The 16,828-nt window shown below is 39.6% G+C and overlaps 1 protein-coding gene across 9 annotated transcripts in view; it reads left to right on the forward strand.

The window, feature by feature from the left end:
* MITF (melanocyte inducing transcription factor) overlaps positions 1-16,828 on the forward strand; it is a 245,109-nt gene that overhangs the window by 144,781 nt on the left and 83,500 nt on the right. The window contains exon 1 of one of the 9 annotated variants that reach the window (XM_048859197.2): positions 2,204-2,222. The exons of the other annotated variants lie outside the window; for them this stretch is intronic. The gene's annotated coding sequence lies outside the window, so the exon portion shown is untranslated. Of the gene's footprint in view, positions 1-2,203; positions 2,223-16,828 lie in introns of those variants that run through there. 9 annotated transcript variants of the gene reach the window in all.

Raw genomic sequence — 16,828 nt, forward strand, 5'->3', positions numbered from 1 at the left:
TGGGGGAAGCCATTCTAGTATGGTATTGTGTTTACATGTTCCTAACTCCTTGCCGTTAGTTGGTTTGCATGAAATGCATTAAGAACTAGAGTCTGGCTTGTACTGTGTATGGAGTTCAGATAAGGAAGTTGGTATATGAACTTACTCAAAAGTAGTCTCTGAATGGAAGATAAGGGTGATAAAACTCTTGGAGGTACTTATGATTGAATTGCTGGCTGTATCTTAAGGAGTTTAATAAAATTGTAAATCTTTCCTCCCTAGCCCTTTTTCTAAAATGGAAAAGTCCAACAAGTTTGCACAAGACCTTTATATGATCTTTAATGATCAGCTGTTTGACTTCCATGTTTGACTAAAATGTCCATTATCACTGCCTTTACTATTTAACTATGCATATTTGGAGTGATGCTGTCATGAGGTCCTTTCAGGATAGACTCTCCATTGTATTAACTGAAAATTTGCATGCTGTGCTTTTCAACATTTTTGTGTGTGTGCTTCTGAAGAGCACTGGTCCATGTTAAGGAAAAGGTGAAATACTCCCATTGACTTCAGTGTACTTGGGCTTGAATCTGGAGTTATTAGGTCATTGCTGCACAACGTACTGAAAGTTAGTCTTAAACTTTCCATGGAGTTTCCAGTATAACTTGCGCAAATCCAGTAAAATCAAGGAACAGCATTTTCTCTTTCCCAGGAGTAAGATTAAGGTTTACCTTGCAAATCAGATTAATCCATAGGGTTATTATGCTTCTCTTAGTGAGAAATTTACTCACTTTTCATGGGCAACATGAATTGGGTGAACTAATCCTTACATATTGCTTGTTGCTAATTGCTAGTATAAATACTCTTCTTGTTCAAAATATCTGTTTTAAATTTTTGCAGTGGGGTAGGGGAACAAGCAGAGAAATGTTTAAATTAGAAAAAACAAATGGAACATAACCCTAATAGAAGAAACTCTAAGAACAATTGTAACAGGTTGCAGTTATTAAGCTTAAAGTCTGCGTTGATGCCAAACGTGCATTTTTTTTCTGATAAAGGATGAGACGCAAGAAGACAAATCAACATGTAAATCAGTGGGACCACGCATACAAAATAGGAGGGCAGGATTTGGCCCATGATTATTGTACTAAGGCCTCTTCCTGCTCCTATTGAAATCAGTAACAAAACTCCTCGTGACTTTTTAATGCTGCTGGTTAAAATTCTATCTAGTTACAGTTCACTTTATTGCCACTTTCTTACATTTCTAAGTCTTAAATTTGCTTTGTTTTAAATACATATCTAAAACTTGAGTAAACAGACATTTTCTCTTTGAAATGCTCAGAGCTTGCTATTAGAGTCTTGCTGTCTCCCTTCTTGCTAAGCTGGAGGGAGGAGAATGATTGAGTGGTACAAATGTAACACTTTGATTTGGCTACATACTGTATTTAACAACTAAAATAACCATTTTTTTCTGGATTCACAGCATTGGCTTTATTGCATATAAAGATTTTAGTAAGTCCAGGTCAGCATAAATAGTTCAAAATGACCTGGCACCAGAATGAACAAACACATCTCCACCCTCTGGAAATAGGAGTCTACAGTAGAGAATTTTAATTTGCTTGTTTTTCTCTATGGCAAACATTTAATTTCTTTAGTGTTAACTCTGGTAGTGTGGCTTGTGCAAGCAGGATGTCAAATGGGGAGGGAGGGGGAATCCCCAAGTAATATACTGTCAATTCAGTATTCCTTGGCATCCCAGTTAACTTTCAGCACAACAGTGTTAATCTTTTTTTCTAGATGTATTCTTCTGGTTGTGGTGGTAAATAGTTAAAATTCAACTTTTCAATGGGTTGGACTGAGAAAATTTGGCTAATACTGTATAGATGGTAGGGATGGTGGCTGTTCCAGTTTGAGAAATTTAGGTGATGCTTTGAGTATATTGTTTCTTTATTACATACGTGCATACAAATATTCATGTGCCTCCATGTTTGCAGGATTGAGCCCTTATTTTCTATCTTGCATTTACATTTTTGATTCATTAGTTTCAATGAAATAAATGGTATTTAGGATTTTTTCTGACTTTTCAATTTAACTCACTCTTTGCATTTAATCCCTTGTTCACAAACGCTTTAATGTGCAAAAGTTCACTGTCAGTACTAATTTCCGCTTTGCTGTTAGGTAGAAAAAAGCATCATTACAGAGAAGCTCTCCAAGCCACAACTCCTTCACAAGGGAATATGTTTTGACAGGTATGCTATTGATCAATGGATTCATTATTACTGTATTAATGAAAAATCGAGAAACCAGAAGATATTTGAAAAAGGTCATGATGTTTAAATAATAAACGTAGGGATTTGTTTGTTTTTTAAAGTTGCCTTCTGGGCTTTTCGTCTTTAGGGGATACACTTGGTTGTGGAGAAAAAGCTTGAAAATGTGACTCCTGATGGCTAGAATTTTTTTTTTAATGAAAACTGAGAGTTCTTGCGTATCACTTGTCTCCAGGAGCTGCTGATTTAAGTAAACCCAGCTATCACAAGAGTTGGTAACATTGCTTTAAATGCAATTCCTGGAACAGCTTTTTAATTTTTTTTTCTGTGCACATTACTCATTCAGGCTAAGTGAATGCTTAGCTTTAAGGAAATGGGGCCTGATTTTACTTTCATTGAACTTGCTAGAAAGACTCCCATTGACTGCAGTAGTCGTTGAATCAGGCTCAATGCGTCGTATCGCTGAACTCTGTGAGTCTGCTCACCTGCATAAAGGTGTGTGCCAAAGTGCTTTCTGGCCCTAAAAGATTACATGTTCCTTATTGTAGAATGACCTTTTGTCACTTCTGTTTTACTGACGTATTCTTCTGTTTCACTTAGAGTATAGATGGAGACGCATATACAATTCCTAACAAATTAAGATAAGATTAATGAGATGTAATCTTATTTCTAATAGCCAACATTTTTAAAGAGCTGCTATGCAATTAGTAGCAGCACTGCGGCTATCATAGTTTTGCATGGTTTCAGAGGAACAGCCGTGTTAGTCTGTGTTCGCAAAAAAAAAGGAGTACTTGTGGCACCTTAGAGACTAAATAAATTAGTTAGTCTCTAGGGTGCCACAAGTCCTCCTTTTCTTTTTATAGTTTTGTATCTCTGTTGCTAGTACTTGCTAATGCTTCCCATGTAATTCTTTTCAAGGCCATTATTTCACCATAGACTTTGGCCCACAAAAAATGCTTTGGCATGTGAACTGTATTTTTCTGGCTGCTGCTGATGTTGCAATATCCATTTACATAGGGCTGCTACTGCTGCCGTTTTACCTAGAGCTTTTTGCTCTTTGTTTTGGGGGAAATTTTGCTTTCAGTATTTCAGCCTTTCCAGACTTTGCATTCAGTGCACAGATTATAGTTGTAGGAAATCCTTTTCAGTTTTGTGTTTTTAACCATCCACACGTGTATGGTTTTGATTAAACATTCGGTATGCAAAATAAGGAACTAGAATATAGTTCCTGTAAGCAATTGGTTTACTTTATTTTCTGTTTTAAAAGCTTACAATCCATACTACTTGATATCATTATTGCTCTAAGTGTAGTATTCTCATTTAAAAACCTTTTTAAAAGGTGAATGTTATTTTTTCATGTGAAAATGATTTAATAGAATAATCAAAATGTCTTTACAAAGCTCAAACTCCAATAGGCAGGATTTTACAGTACAGTTTGAGGGGGGGAAAATGCATGTTCCGGTTTTACACTCTAGATGCTTGTTCATTCAATAACTTTTAAGCCCTCACCTAAAAGTGCTGGAGACTAAATCTCTGTTTGCGGATTGAGTATTGCACAGGCAATGAAGGCTTCCCCTTTCCGCTCTACCAGTGTGTCAAAATGTGCTTTGGAGGAGCTTAAAGGTGAAAGGAGACAAGAGCTCAGTGTCTGTAACTGCTTGGGATAGAAGGATGCTGATCTTGTCAATTGTTGTAGTGGTGTGACCTGCTGGAAGGACTCTTCTGCTGACCCACCCTGTTAACAGGTGTTGGTGGCTTCACCCACTGTTCCAAAGTTCTGCTGTGTCTTTTGCATACCTTGTTAACTCCACCTGTGATAACGAAAGAAATGTGGGTTTGCTTCATGGCTACAGAGGAAGGATGACCTTGTAGTTAAGGCCCAGGGCGGGCACTTGGGAGTTGGGTTAAATTCTTGTCTCTACCACACATTTCATCTGACCTGAGACAAGTCACTTGGAGGACACTTTCAAAAGCACAGATAATAGGTAGGTGCCCAACTCTCCTGTGACAGTCAGTGGGAGTTGGGCATCTACTGCTCTTTGTGATTCTGCAAATGTCTCCTAAATCTGCCTTGGTTCACTATCTGTAAAGTGGAGATAATTCTCCCTTTCCCACATACTTATGTCTAGTCTATACAGACAGTCAGCTGTTATGTCAAGAAAAAGTTCCTGCTCCAATGTGTGCATGGTGTCCACCACAGTGAGAACCCAGTCTTGGAGCCTCTAAGCCTATAAAAAAGATACCAAATGTACATGTCTCTAGATTGCCATGAGATCATGCAGTATGATGACCAGTAAAAATACCAGAGAGAGTCTTCCAGCGCCATAGATACAAATGGGCAAAAGGTGGTTGGTTGATTGGTAGCCAGACTCTTTTTGGAGGTAGACTTTTGAAGTGGCTCCGCTACCTCATGGCAACTCCTAGAGAAAGGAGCTTTCCTCCAGCCCAACCAAAATCTGTTGCATGTATAATAAACATACATTTTCACATGGACCTGAAGAAATGGAAAATTGCCAAGATTTTACAGTGACTAGGTTTTTGATTTCTTTTCTCCAGTACTGGGTGTCCAGTGTGGGATGCTTTAAAAGCCTGAGACTCTTTGGGATGGCCAGGAAAAGAAGGCGCTCAGCACTTTCTGAAAATCAAGGACCCTTTTTAAGATGTCAAGATGGACAACAAAAACAAAGGCACTAAGCTTTTGAGGGTCACCCCGCCCCTTATCCCTGTCCACATCCCCCCCACCCCACCCCAGAGCAGGGGCCAGGAGAGGGGCTGCAGCTCCGGGGAGGGTGGGAAGACATGGGATAAGGGGGCTGAGGTTGGGGCTACAGCTGAGGGAGGATCTGGGTCCAGAAATGGAGCCGCGGCTGAGCCTGGGAATGCAGCTGGGAGACTGGGATGTAGCTGGGAGCAGGACTGGAGCAGATCTGGGGGCAGGGAGGTGCTGGGTGGTGGTCCCTCCCCACCCGCCAATGCGGGCTGACTTGGCCCCTGTAGCACCCCCCCTGGATTTCCTCCATGCCCCCCTACGGGGGCACACCCCACAGTTTGGGGACCACTGCACTAAAGTCTCTGGGGACTCTAGAAAATCTCGACCTTATTTTCCTATGTTCATATATACAGTTGTTGGTAACAGCAGAGATAATCCCTGCCTGGAACATCAGTGTCCACATGTTCATATTGGACACTCTGGCTTGATGGAGGAACAGAGGACAAAATACATAAAGCAGCAGTAATTGAGGTGGAAGGCAAGGCTATTTTGACAAGGGGTTTGGTGATGACATAATGAAAAGGGTTAGCTTCTTTCTGTATCTTCCAAGGAAGAAGTAAGACTTGGAGACTGTCTGGAGGCATGGAGAGAAAGATGCATAGAAACTAACCCAAGGTTACAAATGACAGTGACAGAAAGGTAGTGTTGATGTGCGCTACGGTGGAGCATTTTTAGAGCATTAAATCCAGTGTCTTACTGCCAGAAATATTATTGTATATGGAGATATTCGGGCATTGAACAGACCAAGAAAATAATGTAGATGATGCTGTTTCTTCCACAAACTTTTTTTTGGTTATTCCTAGGAGAGATTACAGACAATATAAGAAGTTTAAAGGTCCATCAAAAAAACATAATTGTCTCATTGTCTAATGCTGTTCCATAGACTCTCCTTGCAGTGAGAAGACTTCAAGTCACTTAATGGAACTTGGGATGCTTGGTGAAATGGATAATCTTTGTGATTTGATTCATTCAGTATTTTGCAACTGTGTAATGTTTAACACTTCCAGATGTTTGATTTTGAACTAATACATGCACTGACAGAACACCCTAAAGACTAACAGACACTCCATCAAATATTGTTATTGGTATGGTTAAATATTGGTATGGTTAAAAGTGAGTGATAAACGTTGTACATGGACTCATCATATGACGTACACTTACTAAGAGGTCATCAATATATATTTACCTTTACCATGCTTAACTGTGTTTTCTGATGTTGGGACGTACGCATGCGTCGGTGAGAAAATGTGATGCTTGCTTATGTTCCTTTTGAGCTGACCTAACACAATTGAAATTTTCCTTCAGTATCAATTTTCCAGTAAAATTAAGTTGCTCAGTGTGAATAAGATTATCTGACCAATTGAACCTCTCGTGCCTCAGGAGTAATCAGGAATAGATCACAGCTTCAGAATGCATGTGTTGAGATTATTTGCGTACCGCCAGCCCTCCCCCCCCCCTTTATTTTTTTAAACTTGGACTGCAGATATCCCTGGAGGGTTGTCGGTGAGGGATCCCCAGTTATGCGGGTTGGTTGGATTGTTCAGATAAGTCATACGGTATTGCTTCTGTTCCCTGATTGGAACACGATGGAAGCATTTCTACTGTGAATATTTGCGATAGAACTTAAAATTTGGCTTCTGCAAATGTTCACCAAGATGACTGACATTTGCTTTCCGATAAAACTGAGTAACATGAGAGCTTGTGGAAAGAAAATAAAAGGAAGGAAACATTTAGTAAGTCAATATTTTAAAATGTGTGTGTGAACATTAGCCTCTTAACTTGAAATATTTTTCTAACTCTATTTTTCTGTCCATTCATATTCTGGCATGTCCAATGTCAACCATAAATCACTTTAATCATATGAAACTCCCATTAAGTATACTCTTAAAAATGCCAAATAGAGCCCATATTTTAGTTCTTTGTATGGAAAATAGTGTCAGCGCTCTTGTGTGGTTTTGTTCCAGATTCAATTTTTCTGGTCTTCTGATTTTATTACTCACAGTCTGACTTTGCAGCTGCATAACATTAAAGGGACATGGAGTCTCTTGACCTAGGCAGATTTTTAACACTCCAGAAAGACCACTGATAATGATAGTGGGGAGGAGGTGAAATCTAAAAATCTTAATCTGAGTGGTTGATATGAACTGAACCAGATACAACAATGGAACTGTGGACAACTTTAGGCATGGAAAACACAGGAAGATAAAGGAGCATGTATGCATTGCCCCCATATGCACTGGCTAGTTTTTTGTGTGTGCGCCTAAATGAGAGCTGAGCGCTCTTGAAAATCTTACCCCAAATAACTGTCAACAAGAAATGTTCTCTCTGAAATTCTGTTGCCAATGAATATGGTGACTGTTCTCTTCTAGATTTCCCCCCTCCCTCTGCCTAACCCACATACTCAGTTCTGCGTATCATTCCCAATATAAACTGCAGAAATCTTAGGTGTACTCTTAACACAGTATGTCAAAGAAAAGGCAGAATCAGCCCAAACCCAGTAATTATTTATGAAGCAATAACTAATGGATTTACAGAAATCTAGGCACTCAAGTTATTTATAAAATGGGAAAGAACAAGGGGTCACATTGGAGGTATTTTCTTCTTTGCTGTTTCAGTTCAATGCTTTTGAACTTTGGTTCACTCAGCTGGACTAATATACAGAAGTACACGGGGCAATAAGAACGTTGGCACAGAAAGAATTCCAAGAAATTGCAATACAGTAGATGTTGACATTTATTTTCCAGACAATGCAGTGTACCAAATCCTTTATAAATATGTTTTCTTAGAATCTTTCCATATTCATATTTCTACAAGTAAATCCACATTTGTTGTGCAGGAGCTTAGAGCAAAAGGCTATTCAAGTGTTTCTCAGTTATGCTCACTTTCCGACAGGGGTGGAGTTTCACTGTATTGATAGTTAATATATTCTAGTTTCAAAGGATTCTGCCACTACAGACTTGCTATGTTAAAATGTTGGGTTTTCTGAGGGCCTAATCCAAAGCTCATTCAAGTCAATGGAAATCCTTTAAAATTTCAGATAACTTTTTCTATACCTGAATGAGAGAATATGGACAGAGTACATCATTAAATTGGAATGGGCTTTGATTTGTTTACACACTGAATTTTCATGTGCAAATTGGGGGTAGCATTTTGCCTGTGGTATCAGTTGGTGACTTCAGATGACTTTCAGCCCTCAAAAGGTGGTAAGCTGTCTGTCTTAGTGTACATCTGCATTGCAGCTGGTCTATGAATTAGGCTTGTGTAGATGCATCCATGCTCGCTGTCTAAAAATACAAAGTGAGGTTGCTGCGATGCAAGCTTCAGCTCAGGCTGCATAAGCGAGAATGTATCCGCAGGTGTCATATGGGATTGTGCAGCTTGCACTGACGTGCCCTGCAATGTGCTCCCCTCTATTTTTAGCAAGCAAGCTAGATTGCAGCTTGCACAGGTGTGTCTACAGAAGCTGCATATCCTATCCCAAGCTGCAGCGTGAATGTACCCTTTAAATTTTTGAGTAGGTTGCTAGAAAGATCTCATTAACAGAGAAATTAACCCTCGGTGAATAACCAGCCTCAGTACAGTAACTTCTCGAGGCATCATCCAGATTTCATGAGTCAATGTTTTAAAGTGTTGCCAGCTCTCAAACTCTTCTTTAAATGTTTAATTTGCGAAACGAATCAGGTCGCTCCTTTAGGCAGTCTTCTCTGCTGTGCTTATTTTGCCTTATCTCCACACACACTCACAGGCAGAGTATCCTGTTGCATACTGAAAAATCCTAGTGGGAGAGTGCCAACTTGCCAGAAGTTAGGTTGGCTTTGTTCTGTCACCATCCCATTAAAATTATGAGACTCTAGTTTGCATAGAGTGAACTGTTTGGTTTGAACATAACACATTTTTTTCCCTCCAAACATTACTAAGGGAAGATTGATGAGATATTGTTTTAGCCATCTCGGTCAAATTCTTCATTCTTCACTTAAGCAAAATTCCCACTGACTTAAACCACAGCTTTTGGCCATAAACTATTTTGCTCTAGGTATGTAAATCAGCAGAGTCAGAAGAATCTCAAGTGACAAACTGAGGCATCATCAATCCATTAATGATAATTCTTTTTAATTTACCAGACAAGAGCAGAGGTAGCAGTGTTTGAAGGAAACCAAAAGTATTAGCACTATTGAAAAATGAGACCCAGGAAATTACTAAGCAATTTAACTCCTTATTGGATGAAAGATTAGAACAAAAAGTAAAAATTCAGGTTTCTAATGTAATTAAAGGAATAGGAGAGAAATTCAAACACAGATTAATAAAACACAAGCTAACTATAGAGTTCTCCAACATGTATTCAAACCATGATGGATTGTACATGCGGTAAAGGCTAGATGAGTAGGCTTCAGTGTGGTCTGGAGAGCCTAGAGCAGAGCCTAGAGCATTCAATAACTTTAAATGGGATCTGATGTTTGATGCTATGAAGCCTACAGAGCAGTGTTTCATTAAAAGTAATTTTTGGAGTAAATTTTTCTTTTTAATTGGAATGTGTGTGTGGTTTTTTTTGTTAGCTTGTTTTTAAAAAAGACCCACCCCAGTTGAAATCATGGCCATATCCATGTCAATTGGCATTTACCCAACCGACTGTCTTCATTTGGGCCAGGATTTTACCCCTCACCAGCAATGTAGTTGAGGGCAAAGATGGGTACACTGCTGTCATAAATATAAAGGGAAGGGTAAACACTTTTAAATTCCTCCTGGCCAGAGGAAAAACTCTTTCACCTGTAAAGGGTTAAGAAGCTAAGATAACCTCGCTGGCACCTGACCAAAATGACCAATGAGGAGACAAGATACTTTCAAAGCTGGAGGGGAGAGAAACAAAGGGTCTCTCTGTCTGTGCGATGCTTTTGCCGGGACCAGAACAGGAATGCAGGTCAGAACTCCTGTAAAGAGTTAGTGAGCAATCTAGTTAGATATACAGTAGATTCTGTTTTGTTTAAATGACTGATAAAATAAGTTGTGCTGAATGGAATGTATATTCCTGTTTTTGTGTCTTTTTGTAACTTAAGGTTTTGCCTAGAGGAATTCTCTGTTTTGAATCGGATTACCCTGTAAGGTATTTACCATCCTGATTTTACAGAGGAGATTCTTTTACTTTTTCTTTAATTAAAATTCTCTTTTAAGAACCTGATTGCTTTTTCATTGTTCTTAAGATCCAAGGGTTTGGGTCTGTGTTCACCTATGCAAATTGGTGAGGATTTTTATCAAGCCTCCTCCAGGAAAGGGGGTGTAGTGCTTGGGGTGATGTTTGGGGGGGGGGGGAGACGTTTCCAAGTGGGCACTTCCCCTGTTCTTTGTGTAGCACTTCGGTGGTGGTAGTGTTTAACCTAAGCTGGTAAGAACAAGCTTGGGGGGGGTCTTTCATGCAGGTCCCCACATCTATACTCTAGAGTTCAGAGTGGGGAAGGAATCTTGACTGTGTTTACCCACTTCTCATTTGGGGAATACAGAGTTTAGGTTAAGAGTTTACCCACTCTTTTTTAACCACTACACCAATGCCCCTCACCTCTTTTACCCTTGAACTCTAATTCCTTGTGCAAAGGAATCTGAGAATAGCTAAATGAAGTTTGACAGGCGAGGTGAAATAAGAGACAAGGCTCCATCTAGTGTATGAGAGTATGCAGTTAGACTTTGTTTTTAGTTCTTTTAGCAAAGTACAGAAAAATTCAAAACCAGCAGGGCTGCCTCTGTTTGTCAAACAAGATTAACGCTGGGCATCTAATATGAAGCATCAGCAAGTATGAGGACAAGCATATATTAAGAGTGGCTTTGGCTTTTGGTGCTTGCTCAGTAAGCATGAATTGTATACCATAGCACGTTTCATGTTCATTTTACATCAGTTCCACCTGTAAATAGTTCATAATTGCTTCGTTAATAAAACAGGCAAGTTCTGTTATGAGGGTTGGCACCAGGGTACCAAAGATACTAACTATGGGAACAAATAGAAGGCAGAATGAAGAGTAGCAAAGTCTTAACAGGTTTCAGAGTAGCAGCTGTGTAGCTCACAAAAGCTTATGCTCAAATAAATTTGTTAGTCTCTAAGGTGCCACAAGTCCTCCTCCTTTTCTTTTTGCGAAAGCCTTAACAGTAGGCAGAGTTAAGTGCAAAAAAAAAAAAAAGTAGACATATAGGCCCCTTTTCTGGAGGGGGTGTGTGTGTGAGATCTACACTAGAGTAAAATGTGGTGGAATGGGATTCCTCCATTTTACTTGTCAATGTCATGGTGTGTTTTGCTATTCTAGGGGATGCTTTGTATTCAGGAGGGGGTATACCAAGGGGGGGTAAGTCGTGGATGGTACATATACCAGCATGAAGAGAGAGACGGCAATCTGTCACTGTAAACTCTTGAGCAGCCAGGTGCATCCATGAGAAGCACCTGCTTGAGTAGTTCCATAGTCAATAACACCAGCTGATGATGACTGTGGCAGTGTTCTAGCAGCAGCTTCTCTATAAAGATGAACAATTTCTCCCATGTATTAGGCGTGGAAAGGCTGTTGTGCTTCAGGCATACGTGAATTCTTGTGCCAATTCATGTTTCTTTTTTCTTGAATAAAAATTCATAAATTGTAAGGCCAAAAGGAACCACCGCTATGATGACCTGTTAAGGCCTTCTGCATTTTTGTAGACAATTCAAGGAAATGGAATCTAATTAGGTTTAAATTCTTGGTCCCACCCACAGTATTCCATCCCAGTCATGTAATACAGGATACTGTTATAAAAACATGACTTCTCAGAAGCTCAGTGCCAAAGAGCAACTTGTGGTATTTGGTGACAGACATTCTCTAGGGTGCAATCTGTGCTGTTGAACAGCTGTCCTCTCAATTCTCCAACCTGGTGTACTTTTTATGCTGCTTCGCTGTGAGAGCAACCACTCCTGGTCTGCTCACAGACAACCTCCAGCATGTAAATTATTGCTAGCTATACTGTGTACGTGCTATGGCCAGCCATTCTTGAATTGCACCTCAGAGCAGCACCAGCAAATTTCCAGTCCCAGACTTTCTCCAAGAAATATACATACTGTACTGTCCAGCCTTCTCCTGGACCACACAAGCTCATACAAAGCCTGTCATTTCATTAATAGAAAATGATATGCACAAATCCTGTTATCTCAAATGCAGTTTCCCAAACACTTCAGTCCAAGCACACTGTTAAGATAAAACAAGTTTAATTACAGAAAGATTTTTTTAAAGTGATTCCAAGTAATGAGGCATAAAAGTCAGAATTGGTTACAAAGAAACAAAAAGGTAAAATGCAACTAATACCTAACTTAACAAGCTAAGTGAATTCAAAGCAAAAGTCTCTCACAGCGTGCTTCAGCAGTCTTACTGGCTGAACTCCTTCCAGACTGGAAGTCCAGAGCTGTTTCTTTGCTCATCAGATATTGTGGCTGCTGTGGGTAGAGAGAATAGGAGGAATAACTTAGGGCGTCTGTTCCCCATTCTTTATACTTTTTCCTCCTCTTTGAGAGTCGTGTCCAACTGAGGTTCAGGAGACAGTCAGTCTGTGGGGACTTTGCCAAGATGTAAATTTCTCGCTCATACCCTTTTTCCTGCCAAAGAGTGGCCAGTCAACGAGGTGATGGTCCAAGGTTTCATTGACACCTGGCTGTGGCATCAATTTGCCTTTTGTCTCTGGTTTGTGACTGGCTGCTTTTCTAAACTTGGAACATGTCTCAGTAATGTCATACATTAGAATTTTATAACTTTACATACAATGTTGCCACACACATTTAACCAGGACAATAATGATCAGCAAATTGTGAGTTTTCAGATGATCTCAAGGCATAGTTTGTACAAAATCTATCATAGTCTTGAAAAAGGGATAGACATAGGGCTACAAACTGTCAGTGACCATTTGCAATGTTAGTCCCATATTTATGTTCACTGAGAGAAGATGAGGGGATCCCAATTCTATCCCTTCCTGCTCCTCTTTGGGAAAATATAGGGATGAGTGAAGATGAGATCAGGGTCTTGGGTACCACAGTGATGGGCACAGACGACGTCCTTCTTTCCTTTCAGAAGGAGAGGAGTTGATGGAGAAGCCATGGAGCCTTTCTGATGTTCTCATGGTAAAATTGGTGTCTGTGTAGGCACAGAAATTGAAGTGTTCCAAACCCCAGTTTGAGAGCCCCTGCAGTTGAGTGAATGCTCTTGCAGGTAATGTGACACGGTCCTGAGTGCTAAATAAATAAGATCTAAATGTTTTAACCCAGTTAATCCTGAACTCTCTCACCAAGGTTTTGTGATGAAGTCCTTGCAGGATTTATAGGTTATAAACTAAATCCCTGCCTTTGCCTTTTGTCACAGTAACGAAGGCAGATGTGAACTTCAGAGTCCAGTGAAACATTTTCTGGCTCTCGTTCCTGTTTACATGATTCAGGAGTTGGCAACCTTTCCTCAGCAAATATACCCCTAACTCTGAATAGAAATAGCCATTGAAGGGTGATACTGTCAGCAACCAAAGAGGATTAAAACTGTCTAGCAATAGGCTTGTAAATACATTTTGTCAATTTGGCTGCTTTTTAAAAAAGTGCATACACTTTGAAGAAGGTTAAGGAGAGTGTTCCTGCTCCATATCTGCCTCACTCTATGTAGGCCTGAGCAAGATATTAAGAAAAGACTGAAATCTGAGGTCTCTACATTTTGCTAAAACTCTATGAAACTGAATCAATGCTATGACAAAACTGTTAAACTTGGTATTTTTTTGCTTGAAAGCAAGCCTGGTTTTGAGCTGAAACAGGAATATTTTTTTAAATGTATTTTTGGTAATGATCAGTTTTTGCTCTTCACTGTGTTCTAAAGATCATGTGTTCTAATATGTAAACTCTCATTTCACACACTCTCTGAAACTGATCCATTTGTTTTGTTCTGCAGGAGTCCCAGAATGAAACTGGGAAATTATTTACATACAACCTTATTTCTGGTATATCGATGAGTGAGTGTTTATTTTATTGACTCAAGGATATCCATTCATAAACATTTATCTTCTTGGTGTTTATCAGAAGCATAATGCAGAAACCATGCTTTCATATATTTATTTAAAATGTGATATTTCATTTAATTAATTGAGCCACATCTGGCTTAAAATATAATTTTTAACTTAGAACACAAGAACGGCCACACTGGGTCAGACCAAAGGTTCATGTAGCCCAGTCTTCTGTCTTCCGACAGTGGACAGTGCCAGGTGCCCCAGAGGGAATGAACAGAACAGGGAATCATCAAGTGATCCATCCCCTGTTACCCATTCCCAGCTTCTGGCAAGTAGAGGATAGGGACATCATCTTTGCCCAACCTGTCTAATAGCCATTGGTTCACCTGTCCTCCATGAACTTACCTCGTTCTTTTTTGAACCCTATGGTTCTGGTAGTCTTGGCCTTCACAACATCCACTGGCCCATTTTTTTTTTTTATATTGGATGTAGTGATCTGCAGAGTTAGTATCTTTTTTTTCCCCTTATGTGCACTCTGAATAGACAAATTCAGACGAGAAATAGAGCAGAGTTTTAAATGAGGATAATTAAATATTAGCTAGGGTTGTGGTGGGTTCTGCATTATTTGTAGCCTTTAAATCAAGACAGGATGGTTTTCTAAAAGATATGCCATAGTTCAAACAGAAACTACTTGATGCAGAAATTATTGGGTGAGGTTGTTTTGAGTTATATTTATGCAGGAAGTCATTTCATCATCAGGGTAGTTAATCATAATGGTCCCTTCTGGCATTGAGGGATATGATTTATGTATTAGGATGGTGTTAGGCAACATGGCTACTTGTATACTTTACATGTATTTCTCTAAATGCACAGTCTTCTGCTAACACAGGGGATCCAGTCAAACTTCCACTGAAGTATATGGGAGCCTCTCCACTGATTTCAATGGTTAAAGCTAATTCTCAAAATCTACTTGTTTTTGCTTGCTGTCCGCCAATTGCTCTAGGGCAGTTTCCTCCTTTTTCACTTCCTTATTGCCTCGGTATAAAAAGAATCAGAATTTCCAACTTCAAACACCTTAGCTTTATTGATTAACAGTTGTCTTCCTTTCATTGCTCTTTTTCTGTGTAAAGCACTATGTAAGTTCATGGTATGGCCTAAATAAATAATAGGCATTAAAATGTCACTAAAAATATATTCCCGGCCCTATTCCTGCCCCCAAGATCCCTTAGATAACTTTTGGGGTTTTACAATCACGTTTCTGTATTCTTTTTAAAAAGTGTGTTTTCTCTTCCTTGTTGCTGTGTGAAAGACTCACACAAATGGGATACAAATTGACTGTAGGAGAAACAGTAAAGCTGATTAAAGGAATTGCTGCAATACTTAAAGCAAGCGAAAAGCATCATGAAGGTTTTCCTTCAGTCTCCTCCAGTTTATAGCAATCTAACCTGTAGGAACAATAAGTTTAAAGAGGAAAAAGTTGCAAACTCAAGTTACATTTAAGTTGATAATGTCCCTTTTGACTGATACCTGGAGATGAGTAGACACTCCAGAGACCTTGGCCTGATTGTGTGTTGCCCTGTGGTCTCTTTGTCCTTTTCTGGTGACATAAAGTAATGGCTAAAGGAAGCAGATCTCCCCAAGGAATATCCTCCGAGAAGGAGCACTCCCCAGCTGACATAGAGCTGGCTGAGCAACATACTCAACACACTCATGGTCCCCTTATGACCTTGACCTGTTGTAAAAGGGGAACGAGGGGTGTGTGGCCAGCTAGCATTTCATGGCTGCCCACAGGTGCAAGCAGACTATGGGCAGTCCAAGATAAATTAGAGTAGTGTGCAGCTCCTGTAATCTCCACTGGGCACTGAAGTATGCCCACAACAGCATAGGGGCAAACCACATTTGTTGCACATTCCCCTCTCCCCGACTTTTTGCAATGGGCATAGGAATGGAAGGCGTCAGATATAGGGCTTCAGAATTAGCTGAATTGGCAGCCCCAAGCCTTCAAAAGCAATGAGTTAGGCCCCCAAAATCATGAGCAGCTTAAAAATATTTTAAAAAATCACTTGAGGTTACTTTTGTTTGCTTTCTGATTTAGTTTTAAATCTTGTTAAGCTTTTCTTGGCAACTAAGAGGGCTAGAAACTTATTCTTCCCTCACCCCCTCCCCCCTTTTTTTTTTCTCTTGGTGACCTGTTTGCATAATCGCTTGCCTCCAGGAAGTGGGACTTTAGCCATGATATTTGGTATTTATCTTAAAGTTGGCAATGCTGACTTTGTATGTTATATAATAAGGATCACTTTGATCTTAGAATTGTCTCTGCAACAGAAATTATTGTGGGGGCTTGTTTTCTCCATGTATGTAACATGCATTACTGTTAATAGGGTGCACACGTTGATGGGAAAGTAGATCTAAGAGTACCAGAGCACAGAATTTGCATTGTGATTTTTCATTATTGTGGTTGTTTGTGATTCTTTAATCAAGTCTTACGTGAGTATTTCCGTTTCTCACTTTTAAAAGTCCTGTTTATTCAATACAACTGAACCAGGATGTCGTGTGTGTAAAGAGATGAGATTTAGGGAACCTTTGAATTTTTTAGAAATTATTATCAAACACAATTGTAACAAGTTAAGTCAGTAAACAAAGAATCCAGGATGAACAGAGGAATTTAGTTCCTGAATTACTACACCACTGTAAACTTTTTTTTTCCCCCTTGGAGAGGATCCGATAAATGAGAAATAAGTGCAGAAACTGAGAACATTCAACTTGAGTTATTCCTGTTTTCGTTCAGTGGGGCTGCTCACAGGAGTGAGTTTACAGGTCCCAAGAGTCAAGTGATAATCAACATAAC

The sequence above is a fragment of the Caretta caretta genome, chromosome 7 (genome assembly GCF_965140235.1).
Source record: "Caretta caretta isolate rCarCar2 chromosome 7, rCarCar1.hap1, whole genome shotgun sequence".
Taxonomy (NCBI): Eukaryota; Metazoa; Chordata; order Testudines; family Cheloniidae; genus Caretta; species Caretta caretta.